This window comes from Phyllobates terribilis, unplaced genomic scaffold (genome assembly GCF_046119375.1).
Source record: "Phyllobates terribilis strain yellow unplaced genomic scaffold, ASM4611937v1 Scaffold_361__1_contigs__length_1927384, whole genome shotgun sequence".
In the NCBI taxonomy this organism is placed as follows: Eukaryota; Metazoa; Chordata; class Amphibia; order Anura; family Dendrobatidae; genus Phyllobates; species Phyllobates terribilis.
This window is the reverse complement of record NW_027363121.1, coordinates 1,444,668-1,466,626: the sequence shown is the minus strand read 5'-3', so window position 1 is coordinate 1,466,626 and position 21,959 is coordinate 1,444,668. Positions and strand designations below refer to the sequence as shown.

General features: G+C 42.8%; 8 non-coding genes and 1 pseudogene across 8 annotated transcripts; all 9 read left to right on the top strand.

Annotated features, from left to right (window-relative positions):
• The first annotated feature begins 415 nt into the window (after positions 1-415).
• Positions 416-606, top strand: LOC141222733 (U2 spliceosomal RNA). Its single transcript, XR_012290489.1, has one exon. It is a non-coding gene; the product is annotated as a U2 spliceosomal RNA (small nuclear RNA).
• A 1,121-nt stretch (positions 607-1,727) lies between these two features.
• Positions 1,728-1,918, top strand: LOC141222540 (U2 spliceosomal RNA). The gene has a single exon (XR_012290307.1). It is a non-coding gene; the product is annotated as a U2 spliceosomal RNA (small nuclear RNA).
• Positions 1,919-3,036: 1,118 nt separating this feature from the next.
• LOC141222539 (U2 spliceosomal RNA) lies at positions 3,037-3,227 on the top strand. Its single transcript, XR_012290306.1, has one exon. It is a non-coding gene; the product is annotated as a U2 spliceosomal RNA (small nuclear RNA).
• Positions 3,228-4,348: 1,121 nt separating this feature from the next.
• LOC141222538 (U2 spliceosomal RNA) lies at positions 4,349-4,539 on the top strand. The gene has a single exon (XR_012290305.1). It is a non-coding gene; the product is annotated as a U2 spliceosomal RNA (small nuclear RNA).
• Positions 4,540-10,929: 6,390 nt separating this feature from the next.
• On the top strand, positions 10,930-11,117 carry LOC141222856 (U2 spliceosomal RNA). Its single transcript, XR_012290599.1, has one exon. It is a non-coding gene; the product is annotated as a U2 spliceosomal RNA (small nuclear RNA).
• Positions 11,118-12,238: 1,121 nt separating this feature from the next.
• On the top strand, positions 12,239-12,429 carry LOC141222736 (U2 spliceosomal RNA). Its single transcript, XR_012290492.1, has one exon. It is a non-coding gene; the product is annotated as a U2 spliceosomal RNA (small nuclear RNA).
• A 1,119-nt stretch (positions 12,430-13,548) lies between these two features.
• Positions 13,549-13,739, top strand: LOC141222537 (U2 spliceosomal RNA). Its single transcript, XR_012290304.1, has one exon. It is a non-coding gene; the product is annotated as a U2 spliceosomal RNA (small nuclear RNA).
• A 5,987-nt stretch (positions 13,740-19,726) lies between these two features.
• On the top strand, positions 19,727-19,906 carry LOC141222294 (U2 spliceosomal RNA; annotated as a pseudogene).
• A 1,118-nt stretch (positions 19,907-21,024) lies between these two features.
• LOC141222819 (U2 spliceosomal RNA) lies at positions 21,025-21,210 on the top strand. Its single transcript, XR_012290571.1, has one exon. It is a non-coding gene; the product is annotated as a U2 spliceosomal RNA (small nuclear RNA).
• The last annotated feature ends 749 nt before the right edge of the window (positions 21,211-21,959 follow it).

Here is a 21,959-nt window from a genome sequence, read left to right as displayed (position 1 = left end):
GTGTCATAATAGGCTCTGAGCCTTTATATACCTGTGCACAGCAGCAGCCACCTTCAGTCTGCTGCTGGACAGCCAGCAGCAGCAGCAGCAGGAGAGGTATGTAATCAGCAGCCCTCCTGCTAAGGGTAGACAGCTGCTCGTTCCACCCCACCCCCCGCCTTAATTGGTTCTCCTCCCTTCCAACGGTGTTGAGGCGGGTGGGAACAGCAGGGGGTGAAGGTGCTGTGTTTAAAGAGGTGGAGTTATGCAGATCTAAAACGCGTGGATTGCAGCAGCAGCAAGCCGAAAAGTGCAGGCATGTAAGGGATCTAGAGGTTGACAACATGTCTTCTTAACGGGAGTCCAGGAGCTCATCTCCACAAATGGACTTTTCAGGATCCTTGGGTGGCTCCGTAGTTTGAAACCAATTCTGGTTATCGCTTCTCAGCCTTTTGGCTAAGATCAAGTGTAGTATCTGTTCTTATCAGTTTAATATCTGATACGTCCCCTATCTGGGGACCATATATTAAATGGATTTTTAGAACAGGGAGATGGAAAAAGAGCTTGCTCTGTCCACTCCACGCATTGACCTGGTATTGCAGTATCTCCAGGACCGGTGCACCCCTTCTTTAATGCAGTTTCTAAAATCAGAAAGAATTGAATTCAATGTTTTTTGTTCATTTTGCTTGTTTGTCGGATTTTGGGATGGACTCTTTGGCTTTGCTTTTCTTCTCCTCATTGGATTTTTCATGTTCAAAGTTGCAGAAGCCAGATTACAAGCTCATTTTGGTTCAACTTCAGCAACTGTGCATTGCATTGCCATGTAATGTAATGAAATGCTATCTTTCTAGCTCTCCCTTTTTACTTCCTTTTGGATAAACAGACATATTAGGCAAGCATTTTGGAGCTTTCACCTAAATAACTACAGGTGGTGAGATAAGCTGCACAATATAATTGACCTTTCAGTATATTGTTGCACACACACCATCTATTTAGCAAATGCCCTTGTTATCAACAGCAGCCTTTTAAACTCACCTGAGCTAACAGGTATGTGCGCTGGTTACTCTGCTGCGCTTAAAATTTCTTTTTTGGTTTGCTACAATGCCTTTTCTGAAACGTTGTCTCCCTCTGCTGGAACACTGACTTCTTTCATTTAATGCCTGCAGACTATAAAAGAGAACCCAACCCAAAAAGTTTGGTTGATTAGTCTGTGGCATTCTGTTAAACTGTTGCTTATGGCGGTCTCTGTGAGCTTCTCAGCGACATTCAGCCAGCCAGGTATCCTGCCTGCAGTAGATGGAATGTGGCAATGGAACGCTGGCTGCGCGTGTCATAATAGGCTCTGAGCCTTTATATACCTGTGCACAGCAGCAGCCACCTTCAGTCTGCTGCTGGACAGCCAGCAGCAGCAGCAGCAGCAGCAGTAGAGGTATGTAATCAGCAGCCCTCCTGCTAAGGGTAGACAGCTGCTCGTTCCACCCCACCCCCCGCCTTAATTGGTTCTCCTCCCTTCCAACGGTGTTGAGGCGGGTGGGAACAGCAGGGGGTGAAGGTGCTGTGTTTAAAGAGGTGGAGTTATGCAGATCTAAAACGCGTGGATTGCAGCAGCAGCAAGCCGAAAAGTGCAGGCATGTAAGGGATCTAGAGGTTGACAACATGTCTTCTTAACGGGAGTCCAGGAGCTCATCTCCACAAATGGACTTTTCAGGATCCTTGGGTGGCTCCGTAGTTTGAAACCAATTCTGGTTATCGCTTCTCGGCCTTTTGGCTAAGATCAAGTGTAGTATCTGTTCTTATCAGTTTAATATCTGATACGTCCCCTATCTGGGGACCATATATTAAATGGATTTTTAGAACAGGGAGATGGAAAAAGAGCTTGCTCTGTCCACTCCACGCATTGACCTGGTATTGCAGTATCTCCAGGACCGGTGCACCCCTTCTTTAATGCAGTTTCTAAAATCAGAAAGAATTGAATTCAATGTTTTTTGTTCATTTTGCTTGTTTGTCGGATTTTGGGATGGACTCTTTGGCTTTGCTTTTCTTCTCCTCATTGGATTTTTCATGTTCAAAGTTGCAGAAGCCAGATTACAAGCTCATTTTGGTTCAACTTCAGCAACTGTGCATTGCATTGCCATGTAATGTAATGAAATGCTATCTTTCTAGCTCTCCCTTTTTACTTCCTTTTGGATAAACAGACATATTAGGCAAGCATTTTGGAGCTTTCACCTAAATAACTACAGGTGGTGAGATAAGCTGCACAATATAATTGACCTTTCAGTATATTGTTGCACACACACCATCTATTTAGCAAATGCCCTTGTTATCAACAGCAGCCTTTTAAACTCACCTGAGCTAACAGGTATGTGCGCTGGTTACTCTGCTGCGCTTAAAATTTCTTTTTTGGTTTGCTACAATGCCTTTTCTGAAACGTTGTCTCCCTCTGCTGGAACACTGACTTCTTTCATTTAATGCCTGCAGACTATAAAAGAGAACCCAACCCAAAAAGTTTGGTTGATTAGTCTGTGGCATTCTGTTAAACTGTTGCTTATGGCGGTCTCTGTGAGCTTCTCAGCGACATTCAGCCAGCCAGGTATCCTGCCTGCAGTAGATGGAATGTGGCAATGGAACGCTGGCTGCGCGTGTCATAATAGGCTCTGAGCCTTTATATACCTGTGCACAGCAGCAGCCACCTTCAGTCTGCTGCTGGACAGCCAGCAGCAGCAGCAGCAGCAGGAGAGGTATGTAATCAGCAGCCCTCCTGCTAAGGGTAGACAGCTGCTCGTTCCACCCCACCCCCCGCCTTAATTGGTTCTCCTCCCTTCCAACGGTGTTGAGGCGGGTGGGAACAGCAGGGGGTGAAGGTGCTGTGTTTAAAGAGGTGGAGTTATGCAGATCTAAAACGCGTGGATTGCAGCAGCAGCAAGCCGAAAAGTGCAGGCATGTAAGGGATCTAGAGGTTGACAACATGTCTTCTTAACGGGAGTCCAGGAGCTCATCTCCACAAATGGACTTTTCAGGATCCTTGGGTGGCTCCGTAGTTTGAAACCAATTCTGGTTATCGCTTCTCGGCCTTTTGGCTAAGATCAAGTGTAGTATCTGTTCTTATCAGTTTAATATCTGATACGTCCCCTATCTGGGGACCATATATTAAATGGATTTTTAGAACAGGGAGATGGAAAAAGAGCTTGCTCTGTCCACTCCACGCATTGACCTGGTATTGCAGTATCTCCAGGACCGGTGCACCCCTTCTTTAATGCAGTTTCTAAAATCAGAAAGAATTGAATTCAATGTTTTTTGTTCATTTTGCTTGTTTGTCGGATTTTGGGATGGACTCTTTGGCTTTGCTTTTCTTCTCCTCATTGGATTTTTCATGTTCAAAGTTGCAGAAGCCAGATTACAAGCTCATTTTGGTTCAACTTCAGCAACTGTGCATTGCATTGCCATGTAATGTAATGAAATGTTATCTTTCTAGCTCTCCCTTTTTACTTCCTTTTGGATAAACAGACATATTAGGCAAGCATTTTGGAGCTTTCACCTAAATAACTACAGGTGGTGAGATAAGCTGCACAATATAATTGACCTTTCAGTATATTGTTGCACACACACCATCTATTTAGCAAATGCCCTTGTTATCAACAGCAGCCTTTTAAACTCACCTGAGCTAACAGGTATGTGCGCTGGTTACTCTGCTGCGCTTAAAATTTCTTTTTTGGTTTGCTACAATGCCTTTTCTGAAACGTTGTCTCCCTCTGCTGGAACACTGACTTCTTTCATTTAATGCCTGCAGACTATAAAAGAGAACCCAACCCAAAAAGTTTGGTTGATTAGTCTGTGGCATTCTGTTAAACTGTTGCTTATGGCGGTCTCTGTGAGCTTCTCAGCGACATTCAGCCAGCCAGGTATCCTGCCTGCAGTAGATGGAATGTGGCAATGGAACGCTGGCTGCGCGTGTCATAATAGGCTCTGAGCCTTTATATACCTGTGCACAGCAGCAGCCACCTTCAGTCTGCTGCTGGACAGCCAGCAGCAGCAGCAGCAGCAGCAGTAGAGGTATGTAATCAGCAGCCCTCCTGCTAAGGGTAGACAGCTGCTCGTTCCACCCCACCCCCCGCCTTAATTGGTTCTCCTCCCTTCCAACGGTGTTGAGGCGGGTGGGAACAGCAGGGGGTGAAGGTGCTGTGTTTAAAGAGGTGGAGTTATGCAGATCTAAAACGCGTGGATTGCAGCAGCAGCAAGCCGAAAAGTGCAGGCATGTAAGGGATCTAGAGGTTGACAACATGTCTTCTTAACGGGAGTCCAGGAGCTCATCTCCACAAATGGACTTTTCAGGATCCTTGGGTGGCTCCGTAGTTTGAAACCAATTCTGGTTATCGCTTCTCGGCCTTTTGGCTAAGATCAAGTGTAGTATCTGTTCTTATCAGTTTAATATCTGATACGTCCCCTATCTGGGGACCATATATTAAATGGATTTTTAGAACAGGGAGATGGAAAAAGAGCTTGCTCTGTCCACTCCACGCATTGACCTGGTATTGCAGTATCTCCAGGACCGGTGCACCCCTTCTTTAATGCAGTTTCTAAAATCAGAAAGAATTGAATTCAATGTTTTTTGTTCATTTTGCTTGTTTGTCGGATTTTGGGATGGACTCTTTGGCTTTGCTTTTCTTCTCCTCATTGGATTTTTCATGTTCAAAGTTGCAGAAGCCAGATTACAAGCTCATTTTGGTTCAACTTCAGCAACTGTGCATTGCATTGCCATGTAATGTAATGAAATGCTATCTTTCTAGCTCTCCCTTTTTACTTCCTTTTGGATAAACAGACATATTAGGCAAGCATTTTGGAGCTTTCACCTAAATAACTACAGGTGGTGAGATAAGCTGCACAATATAATTGACCTTTCAGTATATTGTTGCACACACACCATCTATTTAGCAAATGCCCTTGTTATCAACAGCAGCCTTTTAAACTCACCTGAGCTAACAGGTATGTGCGCTGGTTACTCTGCTGCGCTTAAAATTTCTTTTTTGGTTTGCTACAATGCCTTTTCTGAAACGTTGTCTCCCTCTGCTGGAACACTGACTTCTTTCATTTAATGCCTGCAGACTATAAAAGAGAACCCAACCCAAAAAGTTTGGTTGATTAGTCTGTGGCATTCTGTTAAACTGTTGCTTATGGCGGTCTCTGTGAGCTTCTCAGCGACATTCAGCCAGCCAGGTATCCTGCCTGCAGTAGATGGAATGTGGCAATGGAACGCTGGCTGCGCGTGTCATAATAGGCTCTGAGCCTTTATATACCTGTGCACAGCAGCAGCCACCTTCAGTCTGCTGCTGGACAGCCAGCAGCAGCAGCAGCAGGAGAGGTATGTAATCAGCAGCCCTCCTGCTAAGGGTAGACAGCTGCTCGTTCCACCCCACCCCCCGCCTTAATTGGTTCTCCTCCCTTCCAACGGTGTTGAGGCGGGTGGGAACAGCAGGGGGTGAAGGTGCTGTGTTTAAAGAGGTGGAGTTATGCAGATCTAAAACGCGTGGATTGCAGCAGCAGCAAGCCGAAAAGTGCAGGCATGTAAGGGATCTAGAGGTTGACAACATGTCTTCTTAACGGGAGTCCAGGAGCTCATCTCCACAAATGGACTTTTCAGGATCCTTGGGTGGCTCCGTAGTTTGAAACCAATTCTGGTTATCGCTTCTCGGCCTTTTGGCTACGATCAAGTGCTTTATTGCAGGAGATTGTGGTTGAAGGGCACTCGGGTACCCCTCTCCTTGGCCTGGCAGGATCGTCCACTTTGGTGGACTTAACCTGCTTGCTGCTATTAGGGAGAGGGCTTAGTCCCAGGGTAACGAGTTGCGATCCCCCAGCTTCCAGGTGTTTTTCGCTGCAAGAACACTGGGAGCGCAGATTGCAAGCGGCTGCAATTTGCAACCTTGTTGCCTTTTTCCATGGAGGTTGACCCTAACCTTGTGCCTCTTTATGCGAGCCTAAAAAACTCTATCCGAGTTCACTTCACGGCGGGTGGCTCGGATATGAGGAAATTAGGGTATGTAGTCCAGGACGTGCTCAGGAACCTTCTTGGCGTACAAAGGAATGAAATTCTCTCCATCCAGGATTATCCCAGAAGAGGTGACTATGACATCACATTCACCGGAGAAGGTATTTTTAGAGATGTACTAGAAAAGTTAAAAAAAGTTGAAAATAGTCCTGTTTTGAAAGGGATACAAATTGTTGAGCACGTCCTGGATGAGGTAAGACTGGTTATTGTAAAAATATTTTCGCCCTTTGTTTCTGCTCCAGAAGTAATGTCATTTCTAGCAATTTATTTTAAAAGTGTTAAATGTATTGGGAAGATATTAAACGAATATAACATATGGACATCTAAGTGGAAATTCCTTGTGAAGTGTACAAGAGATCCAAATACACCAGGTGGTATACGGCTCCCCCCTGCCCGTTTCAAAATTGGGCAAACAAATGGGGATTTCTTCTTTTCTGGGATGCCAGTATATTGCAGAAATTGTGGGCGCTATGGTCATTCAAAAGAAAACTGTCATGTATCATGTAGAAATTGTGCTAGTGAAGAACATGAGACAAAAGAATGCCCTAAGGAAAAGAAATGCAGTTTTTGCCAGACTCCAGGTCACTTTTATTTTTCTTGCCCTCACAGATTTCGGGAAGATGAGCAAAAGGGGAAGTCCAAGACGTCCGACCAAGGACCAAAAGATCAGACCACCCCTCAGGAGGAGGAACAACAACCTGGAGCCTCTGGAGACAATAAGGGCGTACCAAATAGTGAAGTGTCTCCAGAGTCTATGACAGGTAAAATACCAAATCCCAAAACCTGGCTGCAGGACCTGCGGGAGTCCAAAAGGAGGGCTGAGAAGGAGCAGAAGGGCACTACTGGTAAGGTCAAAAGGGACCGGCAAAAGGCCGACACAGAAGCCCATGCCCAGTCTGGGTCTCCTAGTGCTGAGGGCGCTGTGTGGATAAAGGTGGGTCCTAAGAAAAAGAAAAAGGGTGGTTCGGAGGAGGCAGCAGGAGGTGAACAGATGGACACTTCTCCAGAAGGGGACGTGGACGCTGGACCCTCAGGGGTTTCGGTCTCCGCTGCTACAGGTGGGGACCGGGATCTTGCTGCCTCTGAAGAGTCAGAGGCTCTGCCTTGTGCGCAACCTCCTCCTTTAGGACGACCTTCTACAGGTCAAACAGGGGCGTCGGAACCCCTCGGGGACCCACCTGATGAGGAACTGCATGGCCAGCCAATGGAGACCCAGCGGGTTCTGCCAGCCAGCCCTCCGAGCTATGCCAGTGTAGCGTCGGGTTTATATAAATGTGGTAATCTTTCCTCCTCCACGGAGACTCTCGTGACGATAATATCAGATGAGGAGGGAGGCGCAAGCCCAGTGGTCTGATCAGGTTCATCGGACAGGTAAATCCGTTGCTCTTAGTTACCTAAGTAAAATTTCTACATTTTCTAATGATGGCTGAACTCAAAGGTATTTCCCTCAACGTGAGAGGCATAAAATCTAACACGAGAAGAACTGCTCTTTTTAATTTTTTTACGTGTTTTACTGCATCTGTATTTTTTCTGCAAGAATGTAATATCCCACATGAAATGTCATATCAAAAATATAAAGATGAGTGGAAGTGTGGGCCATCTGTCTGGTCCGGATCGAATGCTGCAGGATCAGCGGGTGTAGCCATACTTTTTAAAGGGAACGTTTTAATTGATTTTATTCAGGAAATTTTACCAGGTCGTATTTTATTAGTGAAAGCTTTTATTGATGGTATTAGATGGCAGTTTTTAAATTTTTATGGATCCCCAGAGAAAAATGAAAGAGCCGAAATGCTTGATCTTTTACCATTATTTATTAATAACTCTGAACCTTTTATCTTAGCAGGGGATTTTAATTGTGTTTTAAAAGGTGAAAACCGGCGCTCCAGCTCTGTAAGCAGGAACTACGATAAAACCTCAGGTATGCTACATGATATAGTCAAAGATGCTAAATTGATAGACATATATAAAGAGTGTCATAGTGACAGCCCAGAGGACGCCGGTTTCACTTGGAGCAATGCTAATTGTAGCTCTAGGATTGATTTTATTTTTGGTTCAGATAAAACAATACCTGCCAAATGTGAAGTTTTAACTAATATATTTTCAGACCATAAACTTTTATCCTTTACCATAAAAGTAAATGACAACAAAAAATGTGGTAAGAAAAGCTGGAAAATGAACGTATCCCTTTTAACCGACCCGCAGATTTTATCAGATTTTATTGAGTTTTATAGGAAATGTAGAAAAGGGAAAAAAACAAATGAGACTATGAGTGTATGGTGGGATAGAATGAAAGTAAAAATAAAAGACTTTTTTATTAAAAAGAGTATATGTAGAGCCAAAGAAAAATATGAAGAATATAGAATTTTAAATACCCGCCTACAAACATTATTTAAGCTCAGAGACAATGGGATAGAGGTACAAGTTGATATTTCAAACTTAAAAGAAGAGATTTCAAAATGGCTAGAACAAAAAGGAAAAGAGATAATTTTTCGTTCTAGAGTACAACATATAGAAGAAAATGAAAAGTGTTCCAGATATTTTTTTAGGAAAAATAAAAAAGAAAAAGTGATAATTGACCATATAGATGGTGAGAATAATATAAAAAATATGCTGGGTAAAGTTGAGGTTTTTTTTTCTAATCTTTTTAATGGAAAAAATATAGATAATAAATTAATGGATGATTCACTGCAAGGACTAACAGCTGTTTTAGATCCCGCATCCCAAGAGTTTTTATCCCAAGTTTTAACGGAACAAGAAGTGTTAAAAACTATTAAAAGTTTTAAAACTGGAAAGGTCCCTGGTCCTGATGGCATCCCAATAGAATTTTATGTATGTTTTTATGATATTTTAAAAGATGATTTGTTTTATTTGTTTACTGAGGTTTTTAATAATAAGGTTTTATTAAATTCCTGGAAGAAAGGTGAAGTCTCCCTCCTATACAAAAAAGGCGATAAATCAAAATTAGAAAACTGGAGACCAATAACACTTTTAAATTGTGACTATAAAATAATGGCTAAAATTTGTGCAAATCGTCTAAAAGAAGTCATCAGCAAAGTTATTCATTCTAATCAAGTGTGTGGGGTGCCGGGGCGCAGTATATGGGACAATCTGAATTTAGTGAAAGACTGTATTGAGGATGTGAAAGACAGAAAGGGGAAAATGGCGATTTTATCTATTGATTTTGAAAAAGCATTTGACCGTGTCTCACACTTTTATCTTTTTAAAGTTTTAGAGAAAATGGGCATACCAGAAGGGTTTTTACTATCGCTTAAAGCATTTTACAAGGATTGTACAAGTAAGATTTTAGTGAATGGTTTTAAGACACAAGAGGTATTTTTACGGTCAGGGGTGAAACAGGGATGCCCTCTGTCCCCCCTACTGTTTATCTGTGCACTGGAACCAATGTTATGTGCAATACGCCAAAATAAACAGATATGCGGTGTCCCTCTGCCTGGAAGCGGTGGTTTGGAGGCCAAGGTTGTAGGCTACATGGATGACGTGGCGGTCTTGTGTACAGATGCACCATCACTTACAGCCACTCTCCATCAAGTGCAATCCTTTTGCCTAGCTTCTGGTTTTAAAATCAATTTTAATAAATGTAACATTTTAAGTGTTGGGGGGATGATTTTACGTGATGTACCAATTAATGTCTCCGAATCCATTTCCATTTTAGGTATATCATTCACTGAAAATAATGATGGTTATAATAGTTGGGAAACAGTTACACAGAAAGTAAATACGAAAATATGTATGTGGAACATGAGGAGACTTACAATGGAGGGTAAAGTATTGGTTTTAAAGATGGTGATTTTACCTCTTTTATTGTATCTTAGCATGGTTTTCCCCCCGCCTGTTAATGTTTTAAAAAAGATAACCAAAACCTGTTTTACCTTCTTTTGGAACTCAAAAATGGAAAAGCTGAAAAGAGAAATCGTGATGAAATCAAAAGTAAAAGGTGGTAAAGATTTTCCAGATTTTAATAGGTTTCTTTTAATCCATCTGTTCGTTTACTGTTTTAATGCCCTTTTTAAGAATCACTATTGGTCCTTTTTTATGCGTTTTAATACAGGATTTTTTATGAGAAAGTTTGGATGGTATGAAGTTAATATATCTGTGCCCCATGCTTTTAATTTGTCGACGCATTATGAGATTTTAAGGAAAATAGTGTCCGATTTTAATTTAGGGACTAAGAAAATAGAGGAATTAAGAAATAGTAAGAAACTAATTAAAGAAATACGTAAAAGTGAGGAAATATGTAATGTTGACAGATATGATGATGACAAATCTATGTCTATCTGGAAAATGATTAACGTTTTTTATCTTTTTAATGAACAGAGAGATCTGGCTTGGAGTTGCATGCACCGCTGTCTTCCTTGCCGGGCATTCCAATACAGAAGAGGATTTGTGAGGTCTGCCATCTGCCCAAGAGCCGGATGCCAAGACGAGGAAACGGTGGAACATCTATTATGGACATGTAATTTTGCAAAGGATTTCTGGAGAAGACTGCTCCCCCTACTGGAAAGGGTGGCAGACCTCAAGGACTTTACATATAAAACTGTGCTATACGGACTTATGGAATGCCCCACAATGGACCAGTACACAATGGCTTGGAAGACAGTGAACTGCGCCAAGTCATCTCTCTGGAAAGCGCGCAACATTGCTATTTTTAAACAAGATGTTTTATCAGTGAATGATGTTTTAAGTTTATGTTTATGTGAAATGTATACTTATTATTTAATTGACAAAAAGAAAAATGTACATATTTCCAAAAAATGGCTTGTTGACCAATGGAACCTAATTATTTAAAATCTTTGTATTTTTTTGTTTTGCAAATTTCATTTCTCTTTTAACGTTTGGTATTTGTGTAATTATGCTTGTAATTTGTTAAAGTTTTAATAAACGGTTTTATCCCTCTGCAGGGGATAGCCAAATTAAAAAAAAATCTGTTCTTATCAGTTTAATATCTGATACGTCCCCTATCTGGGGACCATATATTAAATGGATTTTTAGAACAGGGAGATGGAAAAAGAGCTTGCTCTGTCCACTCCACGCATTGACCTGGTATTGCAGTATCTCCAGGACCGGTGCACCCCTTCTTTAATGCAGTTTCTAAAATCAGAAAGAATTGAATTCAATGTTTTTTGTTCATTTTGCTTGTTTGTCGGATTTTGGGATGGACTCTTTGGCTTTGCTTTTCTTCTCCTCATTGGATTTTTCATGTTCAAAGATGCAGAAGCCAGATTACAAGCTCATTTTGGTTCAACTTCAGCAACTGTGCATTGCATTGCCATGTAATGTAATGAAATGCTATCTTTCTAGCTCTCCCTTTTTACTTCCTTTTGGATAAACAGACATATTAGGCAAGCATTTTGGAGCTTTCACCTAAATAACTACAGGTGGTGAGATAAGCTGCACAATATAATTGACCTTTCAGTATATTGTTGCACACACACCATCTATTTAGCAAATGCCCTTGTTATCAACAGCAGCCTTTTAAACTCACCTGAGCTAACAGGTATGTGCGCTGGTTACTCTGCTGCGCTTAAAATTTCTTTTTTGGTTTGCTACAATGCCTTTTCTGAAACGTTGTCTCCCTCTGCTGGAACACTGACTTCTTTCATTTAATGCCTGCAGACTATAAAAGAGAACCCAACCCAAAAAGTTTGGTTGATTAGTCTGTGGCATTCTGTTAAACTGTTGCTTATGGCGGTCTCTGTGAGCTTCTCAGCGACATTCAGCCAGCCAGGTATCCTGCCTGCAGTAGATGGAATGTGGCAATGGAACGCTGGCTGCGCGTGTCATAATAGGCTCTGAGCCTTTATATACCTGTGCACAGCAGCAGCCACCTTCAGTCTGCTGCTGGACAGCCAGCAGCAGCAGCAGCAGCAGCAGGAGAGGTATGTAATCAGCAGCCCTCCTGCTAAGGGTAGACAGCTGCTCGTTCCACCCCACCCCCCGCCTTAATTGGTTCTCCTCCCTTCCAACGGTGTTGAGGCGGGTGGGAACAGCAGGGGGTGAAGGTGCTGTGTTTAAAGAGGTGGAGTTATGCAGATCTAAAACGCGTGGATTGCAGCAGCAGCAAGCCGAAAAGTGCAGGCATGTAAGGGATCTAGAGGTTGACAACATGTCTTCTTAACGGGAGTCCAGGAGCTCATCTCCACAAATGGACTTTTCAGGATCCTTGGGTGGCTCCGTAGTTTGAAACCAATTCTGGTTATCGCTTCTCGGCCTTTTGGCTAAGATCAAGTGTAGTATCTGTTCTTATCAGTTTAATATCTGATACGTCCCCTATCTGGGGACCATATATTAAATGGATTTTTAGAACAGGGAGATGGAAAAGGAGCTTGCTCTGTCCACTCCACGCATTGACCTGGTATTGCAGTATCTCCAGGACCGGTGCACCCCTTCTTTAATGCAGTTTCTAAAATCAGAAAGAATTGAATTCAATGTTTTTTTGTTCATTTTGCTTGTTTGTCGGATTTTGGGATGGACTCTTTGGCTTTGCTTTTCTTCTCCTCATTGGATTTTTCATGTTCAAAGTTGCAGAAGCCAGATTACAAGCTCATTTTGGTTCAACTTCAGCAACTGTGCATTGCATTGCCATGTAATGTAATGAAATGCTATCTTTCTAGCTCTCCCTTTTTACTTCCTTTTGGATAAACAGACATATTAGGCAAGCATTTTGGAGCTTTCACCTAAATAACTACAGGTGGTGAGATAAGCTGCACAATATAATTGACCTTTCAGTATATTGTTGCACACACACCATCTATTTAGCAAATGCCCTTGTTATCAACAGCAGCCTTTTAAACTCACCTGAGCTAACAGGTATGTGCGCTGGTTACTCTGCTGCGCTTAAAATTTCTTTTTTGGTTTGCTACAATGCCTTTTCTGAAACGTCGTCTCCCTCTGCTGGAACACTGACTTCTTTCATTTAATGCCTGCAGACTATAAAAGAGAACCCAACCCAAAAAGTTTGGTTGATTAGTCTGTGGCATTCTGTTAAACTGTTGCTTATGGCGGTCTCTGTGAGCTTCTCAGCGACATTCAGCCAGCCAGGTATCCTGCCTGCAGTAGATGGAATGTGGCAATGGAACGCTGGCTGCGCGTGTCATAATAGGCTCTGAGCCTTTATATACCTGTGCACAGCAGCAGCCACCTTCAGTCTGCTGCTGGACAGCCAGCAGCAGCAGCAGCAGCAGGAGAGGTATGCAATCAGCAGCCCTCCTGCTAAGGGTAGACAGCTGCTCGTTCCACCCCACCCCCCGCCTTAATTGGTTCTCCTCCCTTCCAACGGTGTTGAGGCGGGTGGGAACAGCAGGGGGTGAAGGTGCTGTGTTTAAAGAGGTGGAGTTATGCAGATCTAAAACGCGTGGATTGCAGCAGCAGCAAGCCGAAGAGTGCAGGCATGTAAGGGATCTAGAGGTTGACAACATGTCTTCTTAACGGGAGTCCAGGAGCTCATCTCCACAAATGGACTTTTCAGGATCCTTGGGTGGCTCCGTAGTTTGAAACCAATTCTGGTTATCGCTTCTCGGCCTTTTGGCTAAGATCAAGTGTAGTATCTGTTCTTATCAGTTTAATATCTGATACGTCCCCTATCTGGGGACCATATATTAAATGGATTTTTAGAACAGGGAGATGGAAAAAGAGCTTGCTCTGTCCACTCCACGCATTGACCTGGTATTGCAGTATCTCCAGGACCGGTGCACCCCTTCTTTAATGCAGTTTCTAAAATCAGAAAGAATTGAATTCAATGTTTTTTGTTCATTTTGCTTGTTTGTCGGATTTTGGGATGGATTCTTTGGCTTTGCTTTTCTTCTCCTCATTGGATTTTTCATGTTCAAAGTTGCAGAAGCCAGATTACAAGCTCATTTTGGTTCAACTTCAGCAACTGTGCATTGCATTGCCATGTAATGTAATGAAATGCTATCTTTCTAGCTCTCCCTTTTTACTTCCTTTTGGATAAACAGACATATTAGGCAAGCATTTTGGAGCTTTCACCTAAATAACTACAGGTGGTGAGATAAGCTGCACAATATAATTGACCTTTCAGTATATTGTTGCACACACACCATCTATTTAGCAAATGCCCTTGTTATCAACAGCAGCCTTTTAAACTCACCTGAGCTAACAGGTATGTGCGCTGGTTACTCTGCTGTGCTTAAAATTTCTTTTTTGGTTTGCTACAATGCCTTTTCTGAAACGTTGTCTCCCTCTGCTGGAACACTGACTTCTTTCATTTAATGCCTGCAGACTATAAAAGAGAACCCAACCCAAAAAGTTTGGTTGATTAGTCTGTGGCATTCTGTTAAACTGTTGCTTATGGCGGTCTCTGTGAGCTTCTCAGCGACATTCAGCCAGCCAGGTATCCTGCCTGCAGTAGATGGAATGTGGCAATGGAACGCTGGCTGCGCGTGTCATAATAGGCTCTGAGCCTTTATATACCTGTGCACAGCAGCAGCCACCTTCAGTCTGCTGCTGGACAGCCAGCAGCAGCAGCAGCAGCAGGAGAGGTATGTAATCAGCAGCCCTCCTGCTAAGGGTAGACAGCTGCTCGTTCCACCCCACCCCCCGCCTTAATTGGTTCTCCTCCCTTCCAACGGTGTTGAGGCGGGTGGGAACAGCAGGGGGTGAAGGTGCTGTGTTTAAAGAGGTGGAGTTATGCAGATCTAAAACGCGTGGATTGCAGCAGCAGCAAGCCGAAAAGTGCAGGCATGTAAGGGATCTAGAGGTTGACAACATGTCTTCTTAACGGGAGTCCAGGAGCTCATCTCCACAAATGGACTCTTCAGGATCCTTGGGTGGCTCCGTAGTTCGAAACCAATTCTGGTTATCGCTTCTCGGCCTTTTGGCTCAGATCAAGTGTCTGGACATCAGGTTCCTTGAGTGCTAGCCCTCGGCCTTCCAGCATCGCCACTCCGGTGGCTTAAGCTGGATGCTGCTATAGGGGGAGAGTGAGGAGGAAACGGGAAGGCGATTTCCGTGGCTGACTATGGGAGTCAAGCTGAAATTTGCTGGGACCGGGGACCCCCGGGTCAAGAATGGATTTCGCATTGAGATTTCCGAGGAGAAGAAGGGACATTTTTCCATGTCCTACCTGGTGAATGCCATCTTCTATGAAGCATTGAAGATTAAGAAGTCGGACATTCTTTGCCTGCAGGAATTTAGAAGTCATGGAAGGTATGTGCTGGTTCTTTCTACTATGGCTGCTTGCCAAAATCTTTATAGAACCTTGAAAGGCCATACTGAGAACTCCCTCCTAGATGGACTCACTTTTACTGTCCTCTATTCAAAGGGGGATGTTCCTGTTGTTGTGTTTATGCACAATCCCTTTATCCCCCAGGAGGACATTACTGTATTCTTGAGGAGGCATTGTACTTATGTGCATTTTTCCCACAAGATCTCGAATGAAGAAGGCTTGTGGACTGGCAAATACAAGTACTTTGTTCGTTTTGCTACAGACCCCGAGGGGCCAGGGGGCATACATTATCCTCCTATGAGTTTCTCTATTGGGAGAGACACTGGTTTCTTGTACTTTCCTGATGCTCCTTTTTTCTGCAGAAGATGTAACAAGTATGGTCATGTCCAGGAGTCCTGCAGGTATCCGCCAACCTGCAGGAGGTGTAACACGTCTGGTCATATGGCAAAAGACTGCAAGAACCAGGTAAAGTGTGATGCTTGTGGTGAGGAGGGGCATGTTCTTAGGCAGTGTCAAGCTAGAACCACTCCTAAGTCTTTTGCTCAAGTGGTCGCGGAGGGGCCTGCTGTTCCTTCGACTTCTACTAGGGTTCCACAAGGTCCCCTTCCGGATGTCGGGGAGGCAACTGCTCCCCAAGAGGAAGAGGATGGCACTCAGATGGATGACATATTTGAAGATGCCCAGCTTCAGCCTCCTGCGTCAGGAGGCTTTGACATGGTGATTCCAGAGGTGATGTCACCTTTCCCTCCCCAGTTTGGTGTCCGTGGTGAGGGGGAAATGGACTTGTCCAATTCTCCTGTCATATCTTGGTGCAATACTTCTTCAGAGGAGATGGGGGCAGTGGCCAAGGGGACTTGTCTGCTGTCCGTTTCTCTGATGAGGAGGATCCTGATGTGGTCAAGAAGAAGCCAAGGACTGAGTGTTCATCCATTGCTGCCGTGTGTGATAGCCCGGTGGACTCTCGTGCTTACCCGTCAGATGTATTTTCTCCTGACATTGTTACATTTGGCATTCAGCCAGATGGTAATAGCTTTGCTTTGCTTGATGAAGGTTGAGTTGATGTTTTCTTTCTTTTTTTTTTCAGGTTATGTGTGATCCCCTTTAGTTATGCCGCATCATTCTGGATGGGACATTGTGTCCCTTAATGTTAGGCAAATTAGATCTGTTACCCGAAGAACAACAGTTCTGGATTATCTAAAGGGTTTGAGTGCAGATGTCTATTGTCTACAAGAGTGTGGGATTAGTGAATCTCCAGGGGATAAGGACTGGCCTTATGGCCAGTATGTTTGGTCGGGGTCCAGCTTTAACAAAAATGATGGTGTGGGGATTTTAGTTGGTAATAAGAATATTACTATTGATAGTTACACGGTTGTGGAGGTGGGTCGCTGCATTATTGTTTTTTTGAGTTATAGGGGGTGGAAGGTTAGAATGATTAATTTATATTGTCCTACTAAAAAAGAGGAGCGGCTTGCTCTTCTTGAGAAATTGAGTTTTTTTCTCCCTGGAAAAATTCCTACAGTTTTTGTTGGTGACTGTAATTGTGTCACAGAAGGTAATGTGGACATTACGGGAAAAAAGTTATCTCAAATATGGTTTGTTCAAGTTATGTTCAACATAAGGTACCTTTTTCTGATCATGAGTGTTTGCGTGGAGTTTTTAGTGCGAATGGGGACATGGTGTTTGGGGGTGGGGTTTGGAAATTGAATACGAGGTTGTTGGAGGATGAGGAGGTGATGAGTGAGTTGGAGAAAAGGTATGCAAGTTGGAGGTGGCGTAAGCGTGATTTTGGTAGTGTGCTTGAATGGTGGGATTGGGTGAAATTACAGTTAAAAACTTTCTTTAAAAAATGGGGCTACAAAAAAGCTGCCAGATATCGTAATAGATTTAATGACTTAAGTAGACGGATTGATTGGTTGCGTGGGTGTGTTAGGAAAGGAATGGATAAGTCTGATCAGCTTGAGGTTGCTAAGAATGAGTTAAAATGTCTTCTGGATGAAAAAGGTAAAGAGATTATTTACCGTACCAAGTTAGAGCATTTGGAAAAGAATGAAAAGTGCACCAGGTACTTTTTTAAAAAAATTAATGGAAGGAAGTTGGATCTGAGTGAAGTGGTAGGTGAAGATGGATCTAGTGTGGTTGGGAAGAATGTGTTGAATGAGGTGAATGGCTTCTATAGTAAGTTGTACGATGAGAAATGGATTGATCCTGGACTTGTGTCGCATGTATTGAGTGGTATGGAGAAGAGACTTGGTTCGGATGAATGTGATGCTTTGTGTGAGGATGTTATTTTGGATGAGGTGAGGAATGTTGTTATGAGTGCTAAAAAGAATAAGACGCCTGGGAAGGATGGGTTGCCTGTGGAGCTGTATGTGAAAGCTTGGGAGTTTTTGGGTAAGGACTTGACTGAGGTTTGTAGGTATATGTGGATGAATGGTGTTTTGTGTGACAGTATGAAAGAGGGTATAGTGGTTCTTGTGTTTAAGAAGGGTGAGAAAAAGCGTTTGGAGAACTGGAGACCCATATCATTGCTTAACGCTGATTATAAGGTCTACAGTAAATTGTTAGCAAATCGTATGCGTGAGGTGATTGGTAGGGTTGTGGAGGATGACCAAGTGTGTGCCGTGCCTGGTCGGAGTATAAGTGATAATTTGTTATTGTTAAGGGATATGCTTGGGGATTGTAAGACTAGAAAGCAGAAGTGTATGGTGTTAGCAATTGATTTCGAAAAGGCTTTTGATAGAGTTTCGCATGTGTTTCTGTTTAAAGTATTGGAGAGGATGGGTTTCCCTAGGGTTTTTCTGAATGGAGTTAAGTCTTTATATGATTATGTGTCAAGTGAGTTTTTAGTGAATGGATGGTTGTCTGACAAAGTGATGATTAGGTCTGGTGTAAGACAGGGGTGCCCTATGTCCCCTGTCTTGTTTGTATGTGTGATTGAGCCTTTGCTGTGTTTAGTGAGACGTGAGAAAATGATGAGAGGATTGTTAGTGCCTGGGAGTGGTGGTAAGCATGTGAAGGTGTTAGGTTACATGGATGATGTTGTGATGGTGAGTGAAAGTATGGCTTCAATAAGTAGGGTGAGGTTGCTTTTGGATTTTTTCTGTAGTGCATCAGGTTTTAGAGTTAACTGGACTAAGTGTAGTTTCAAATGCTTTGGAGATGACAGTATTCGTATGGAAGGTGTTAAGTATGAGGAGAGTGCAATTAAGATTTTAGGGGTATTTTTCAATGATGATCTGAAAGGAAATGAGAGTTGGGACGAGTGTGGTATGCGTGTTGAGCGAAAATTGAATTTTTGGAGAATGAGAGATCTTTCTTTGTGGGGCAAAGTTCTAGTTATCAAAGCAGTGATCTTACCCATTCTGCTTTTTGTGGCCATAATTTTTCCATCCCCTTTTAGGCAAGTGAAGAGAGTTGAGAAAATTATTTTTTCTTTTTTCTGGTGCAGCAAGATGGAGAAGCTGAAGAGGGAAAGCCTTTATAAGGCCTGCCAGCATAGTGGTTTGGGATTTCCTAATGTTGAGGTTTTTTTAGGGCTCCATTATATTAAGACGATTGTGGTATTGTTGGGTAAAGGTAATAAGGGTGCATGTATGGCAAGTTATTCTGCAGGATGGATGTTGTATGGGTTAGATTGGAGAAAGAGGGATGCGAGAGTGCCTGTGTCTTTTAAGTGTCCGGTGTGGTATGAGGTGATTGAGAAGTTTGTCAAGAAGTATGATTTGCTGAGTGTGCCGGTGGATGAGTTTAGAATGACTAAGAGGGTGTATAGGAAATTGTGTGCAAATGAGGTCGAGTCTAATATTGTTGGTTTGAGAGGGAATGAGGTTGCGGATGCTTGGAGAAAGTTGGGTATGTATGGGATGTCCAACAAACAGAAGGATGTAGTGTGGATGGCGTTTCACAATATTCTTCCAGTGAGAGACGTTCAAAAGAAGAGAGGTTTGATTAGGTCGGATGTTTGTCCAAGAGATGGATGTAATGGTTGTGAGACGGTTATGCATCTGATGTGGAATTGTGATTTTGCGCAAGACGTGTGGAAATGTGTAGGGGGGTTGTGTAGGAGTTTGGCAGGAGTGACTTTTGTGGATTGGCGTGTGGTTATGTTTGGTATTGGTGCAAGTGGACGTGTAAAGGAGAGAGTTTTGTGGTTAATTATGGCTTGTGTGTTAGAAAGTTTGTGGGATGTGAGGAATCTGTGTGTATTTAAAAGGAAATCAATTACAGTAAATGAATGTATTAGGATTATTCTTTCTAGGCTATTTTTCATTTACACGATGGATAGTAGTAGCGGTGGTGGAACAGATTCCGAGGGAATATGGAAATTTAAAAAGTGGAGGCATATTGTAAAATTTCAGTGATCTTTTGGTTTATATTAATAAGATGTTCTTCTTTCTGTAATATTAGGTTACTTTATACTTAATAAATATGGCCATGATGATGAGAAGTTTTTTTGCAACAGTTTTGGTATATCCTACTGATTTGCTATAAAACTAACCTGAATGGTTTAAAAAAAAAAAAAAAAAAAATCTGTTCTTATCAGTTTAATATCTGATACGTCCCCTATCTGGGGACCATATATTAAATGGATTTTTAGAACAGGGAGATGGAAAAAGAGCTTGCTCTGTCCACTCCACGCATTGACCTGGTATTGCAGTATCTCCAGGACCGGTGCACCCCTTCTTTAATGCAGTTTCTAAAATCAGAAAGAATTGAATTCAATGTTTTTTGTTCATTTTGCTTGTTTGTCGGATTTTGGGATGGACTCTTTGGCTTTGCTTTTCTTCTCCTCATTGGATTTTTCATGTTCAAAGTTGCAGAAGCCAGATTACAAGCTCATTTTGGTTCAACTTCAGCAACTGTGCATTGCATTGCCATGTAATGTAATGAAATGCTATCTTTCTAGCTCTCCCTTTTTACTTCCTTTTGGATAAACAGACATATTAGGCAAGCATTTTGGAGCTTTCACCTAAATAACTACAGGTGGTGAGATAAGCTGCACAATATAATTGACCTTTCAGTATATTGTTGCACACACACCATCTATTTAGCAAATGCCCTTGTTATCAACAGCAGCCTTTTAAACTCACCTGAGCTAACAGGTATGTGCGCTGGTTACTCTGCTGCGCTTAAAATTTCTTTTTTGGTTTGCTACAATGCCTTTTCTGAAACGTTGTCTCCCTCTGCTGGAACACTGACTTCTTTCATTTAATGCCTGCAGACTATAAAAGAGAACCCAACCCAAAAAGTTTGGTTGATTAGTCTGTGGCATTCTGTTAAACTGTTGCTTATGGCGGTCTCTGTGAGCTTCTCAGCGACATTCAGCCAGCCAAGTATCCTGCCTGCAGTAGATGGAATGTGGCAATGGAACGCTGGCTGCGCGTGTCATAATAGGCTCTGAGCCTTTATATACCTGTGCACAGCAGCAGCCACCTTCAGTCTGCTGCTGGACAGCCAGCAGCAGCAGCAGCAGCAGGAGAGGTATGTAATCAGCAGCCCTCCTGCTAAGGGTAGACAGCTGCTCGTTCCACCCCACCCCCCGCCTTAATTGGTTCTCCTCCCTTCCAACGGTGTTGAGGCGGGTGGGAACAGCAGGGGGTGAAGGTGCTGTGTTTAAAGAGGTGGAGTTATGCAGATCTAAAACGCGTGGATTGCAGCAGCAGCAAGCCGAAAAGTGCAGGCATGTAAGGGATCTAGAGGTTGACAACATGTCTTCTTAACGGGAGTCCAGGAGCTCATCTCCACAAATGGACTTTTCAGGATCCTTGGGTGGCTCCGTAGTTTGAAACCAATTCTGGTTATCGCTTCTCGGCCTTTTGGCTAAGATCAAGTGTAGTATCTTATCAGTTTAATATCTGATACGTCCCCTATCTGGGGACCATATATTAAATGGATTTTTAGAACAGGGAGATGGAAAAAGAGCTTGCTCTGTCCACTCCACGCATTGACCTGGTATTGCAGTATCTCCAGGACCGGTGCACCCCTTCTTTAATGCAGTTTCTAAAATCAGAAAGAATTGAATTCAATGTTTTTTGTTCATTTTGCTTGTTTGTCGGATTTTGGGATGGACTCTTTGGCTTTGCTTTTCTTCTCCTCATTGGATTTTTCATGTTCAAAGTTGCAGAAGCCAGATTACAAGCTCATTTTGGTTCAACTTCAGCAACTGTGCATTGCATTGCCATGTAATGTAATGAAATGCTATCTTTCTAGCTCTCCCTTTTTACTTCCTTTTGGATAAACAGACATATTAGGCAAGCATTTTGGAGCTTTCACCTAAATAACTACAGGTGGTGAGATAAGCTGCACAATATAATTGACCTTTCAGTATATTGTTGCACACACACCATCTATTTAGCAAATGCCCTTGTTATCAACAGCAGCCTTTTAAACTCACCTGAGCTAACAGGTATGTGCGCTGGTTACTCTGCTGCGCTTAAAATTTCTTTTTTGGTTTGCTACAATGCCTTTTCTGAAACGTTGTCTCCCTCTGCTGGAACACTGACTTCTTTCATTTAATGCCTGCAGACTATAAAAGAGAACCCAACCCAAAAAGTTTGGTTGATTAGTCTGTGGCATTCTGTTAAACTGTTGCTTATGGCGGTCTCTGTGAGCTTCTCAGCGACATTCAGCCAGCCAGGTATCCTGCCTGCAGTAGATGGAATGTGGCAATGGAACGCTGGCTGCGCGTGTCATAATAGGCTCTGAGCCTTTATATACCTGTGCACAGCAGCAGCC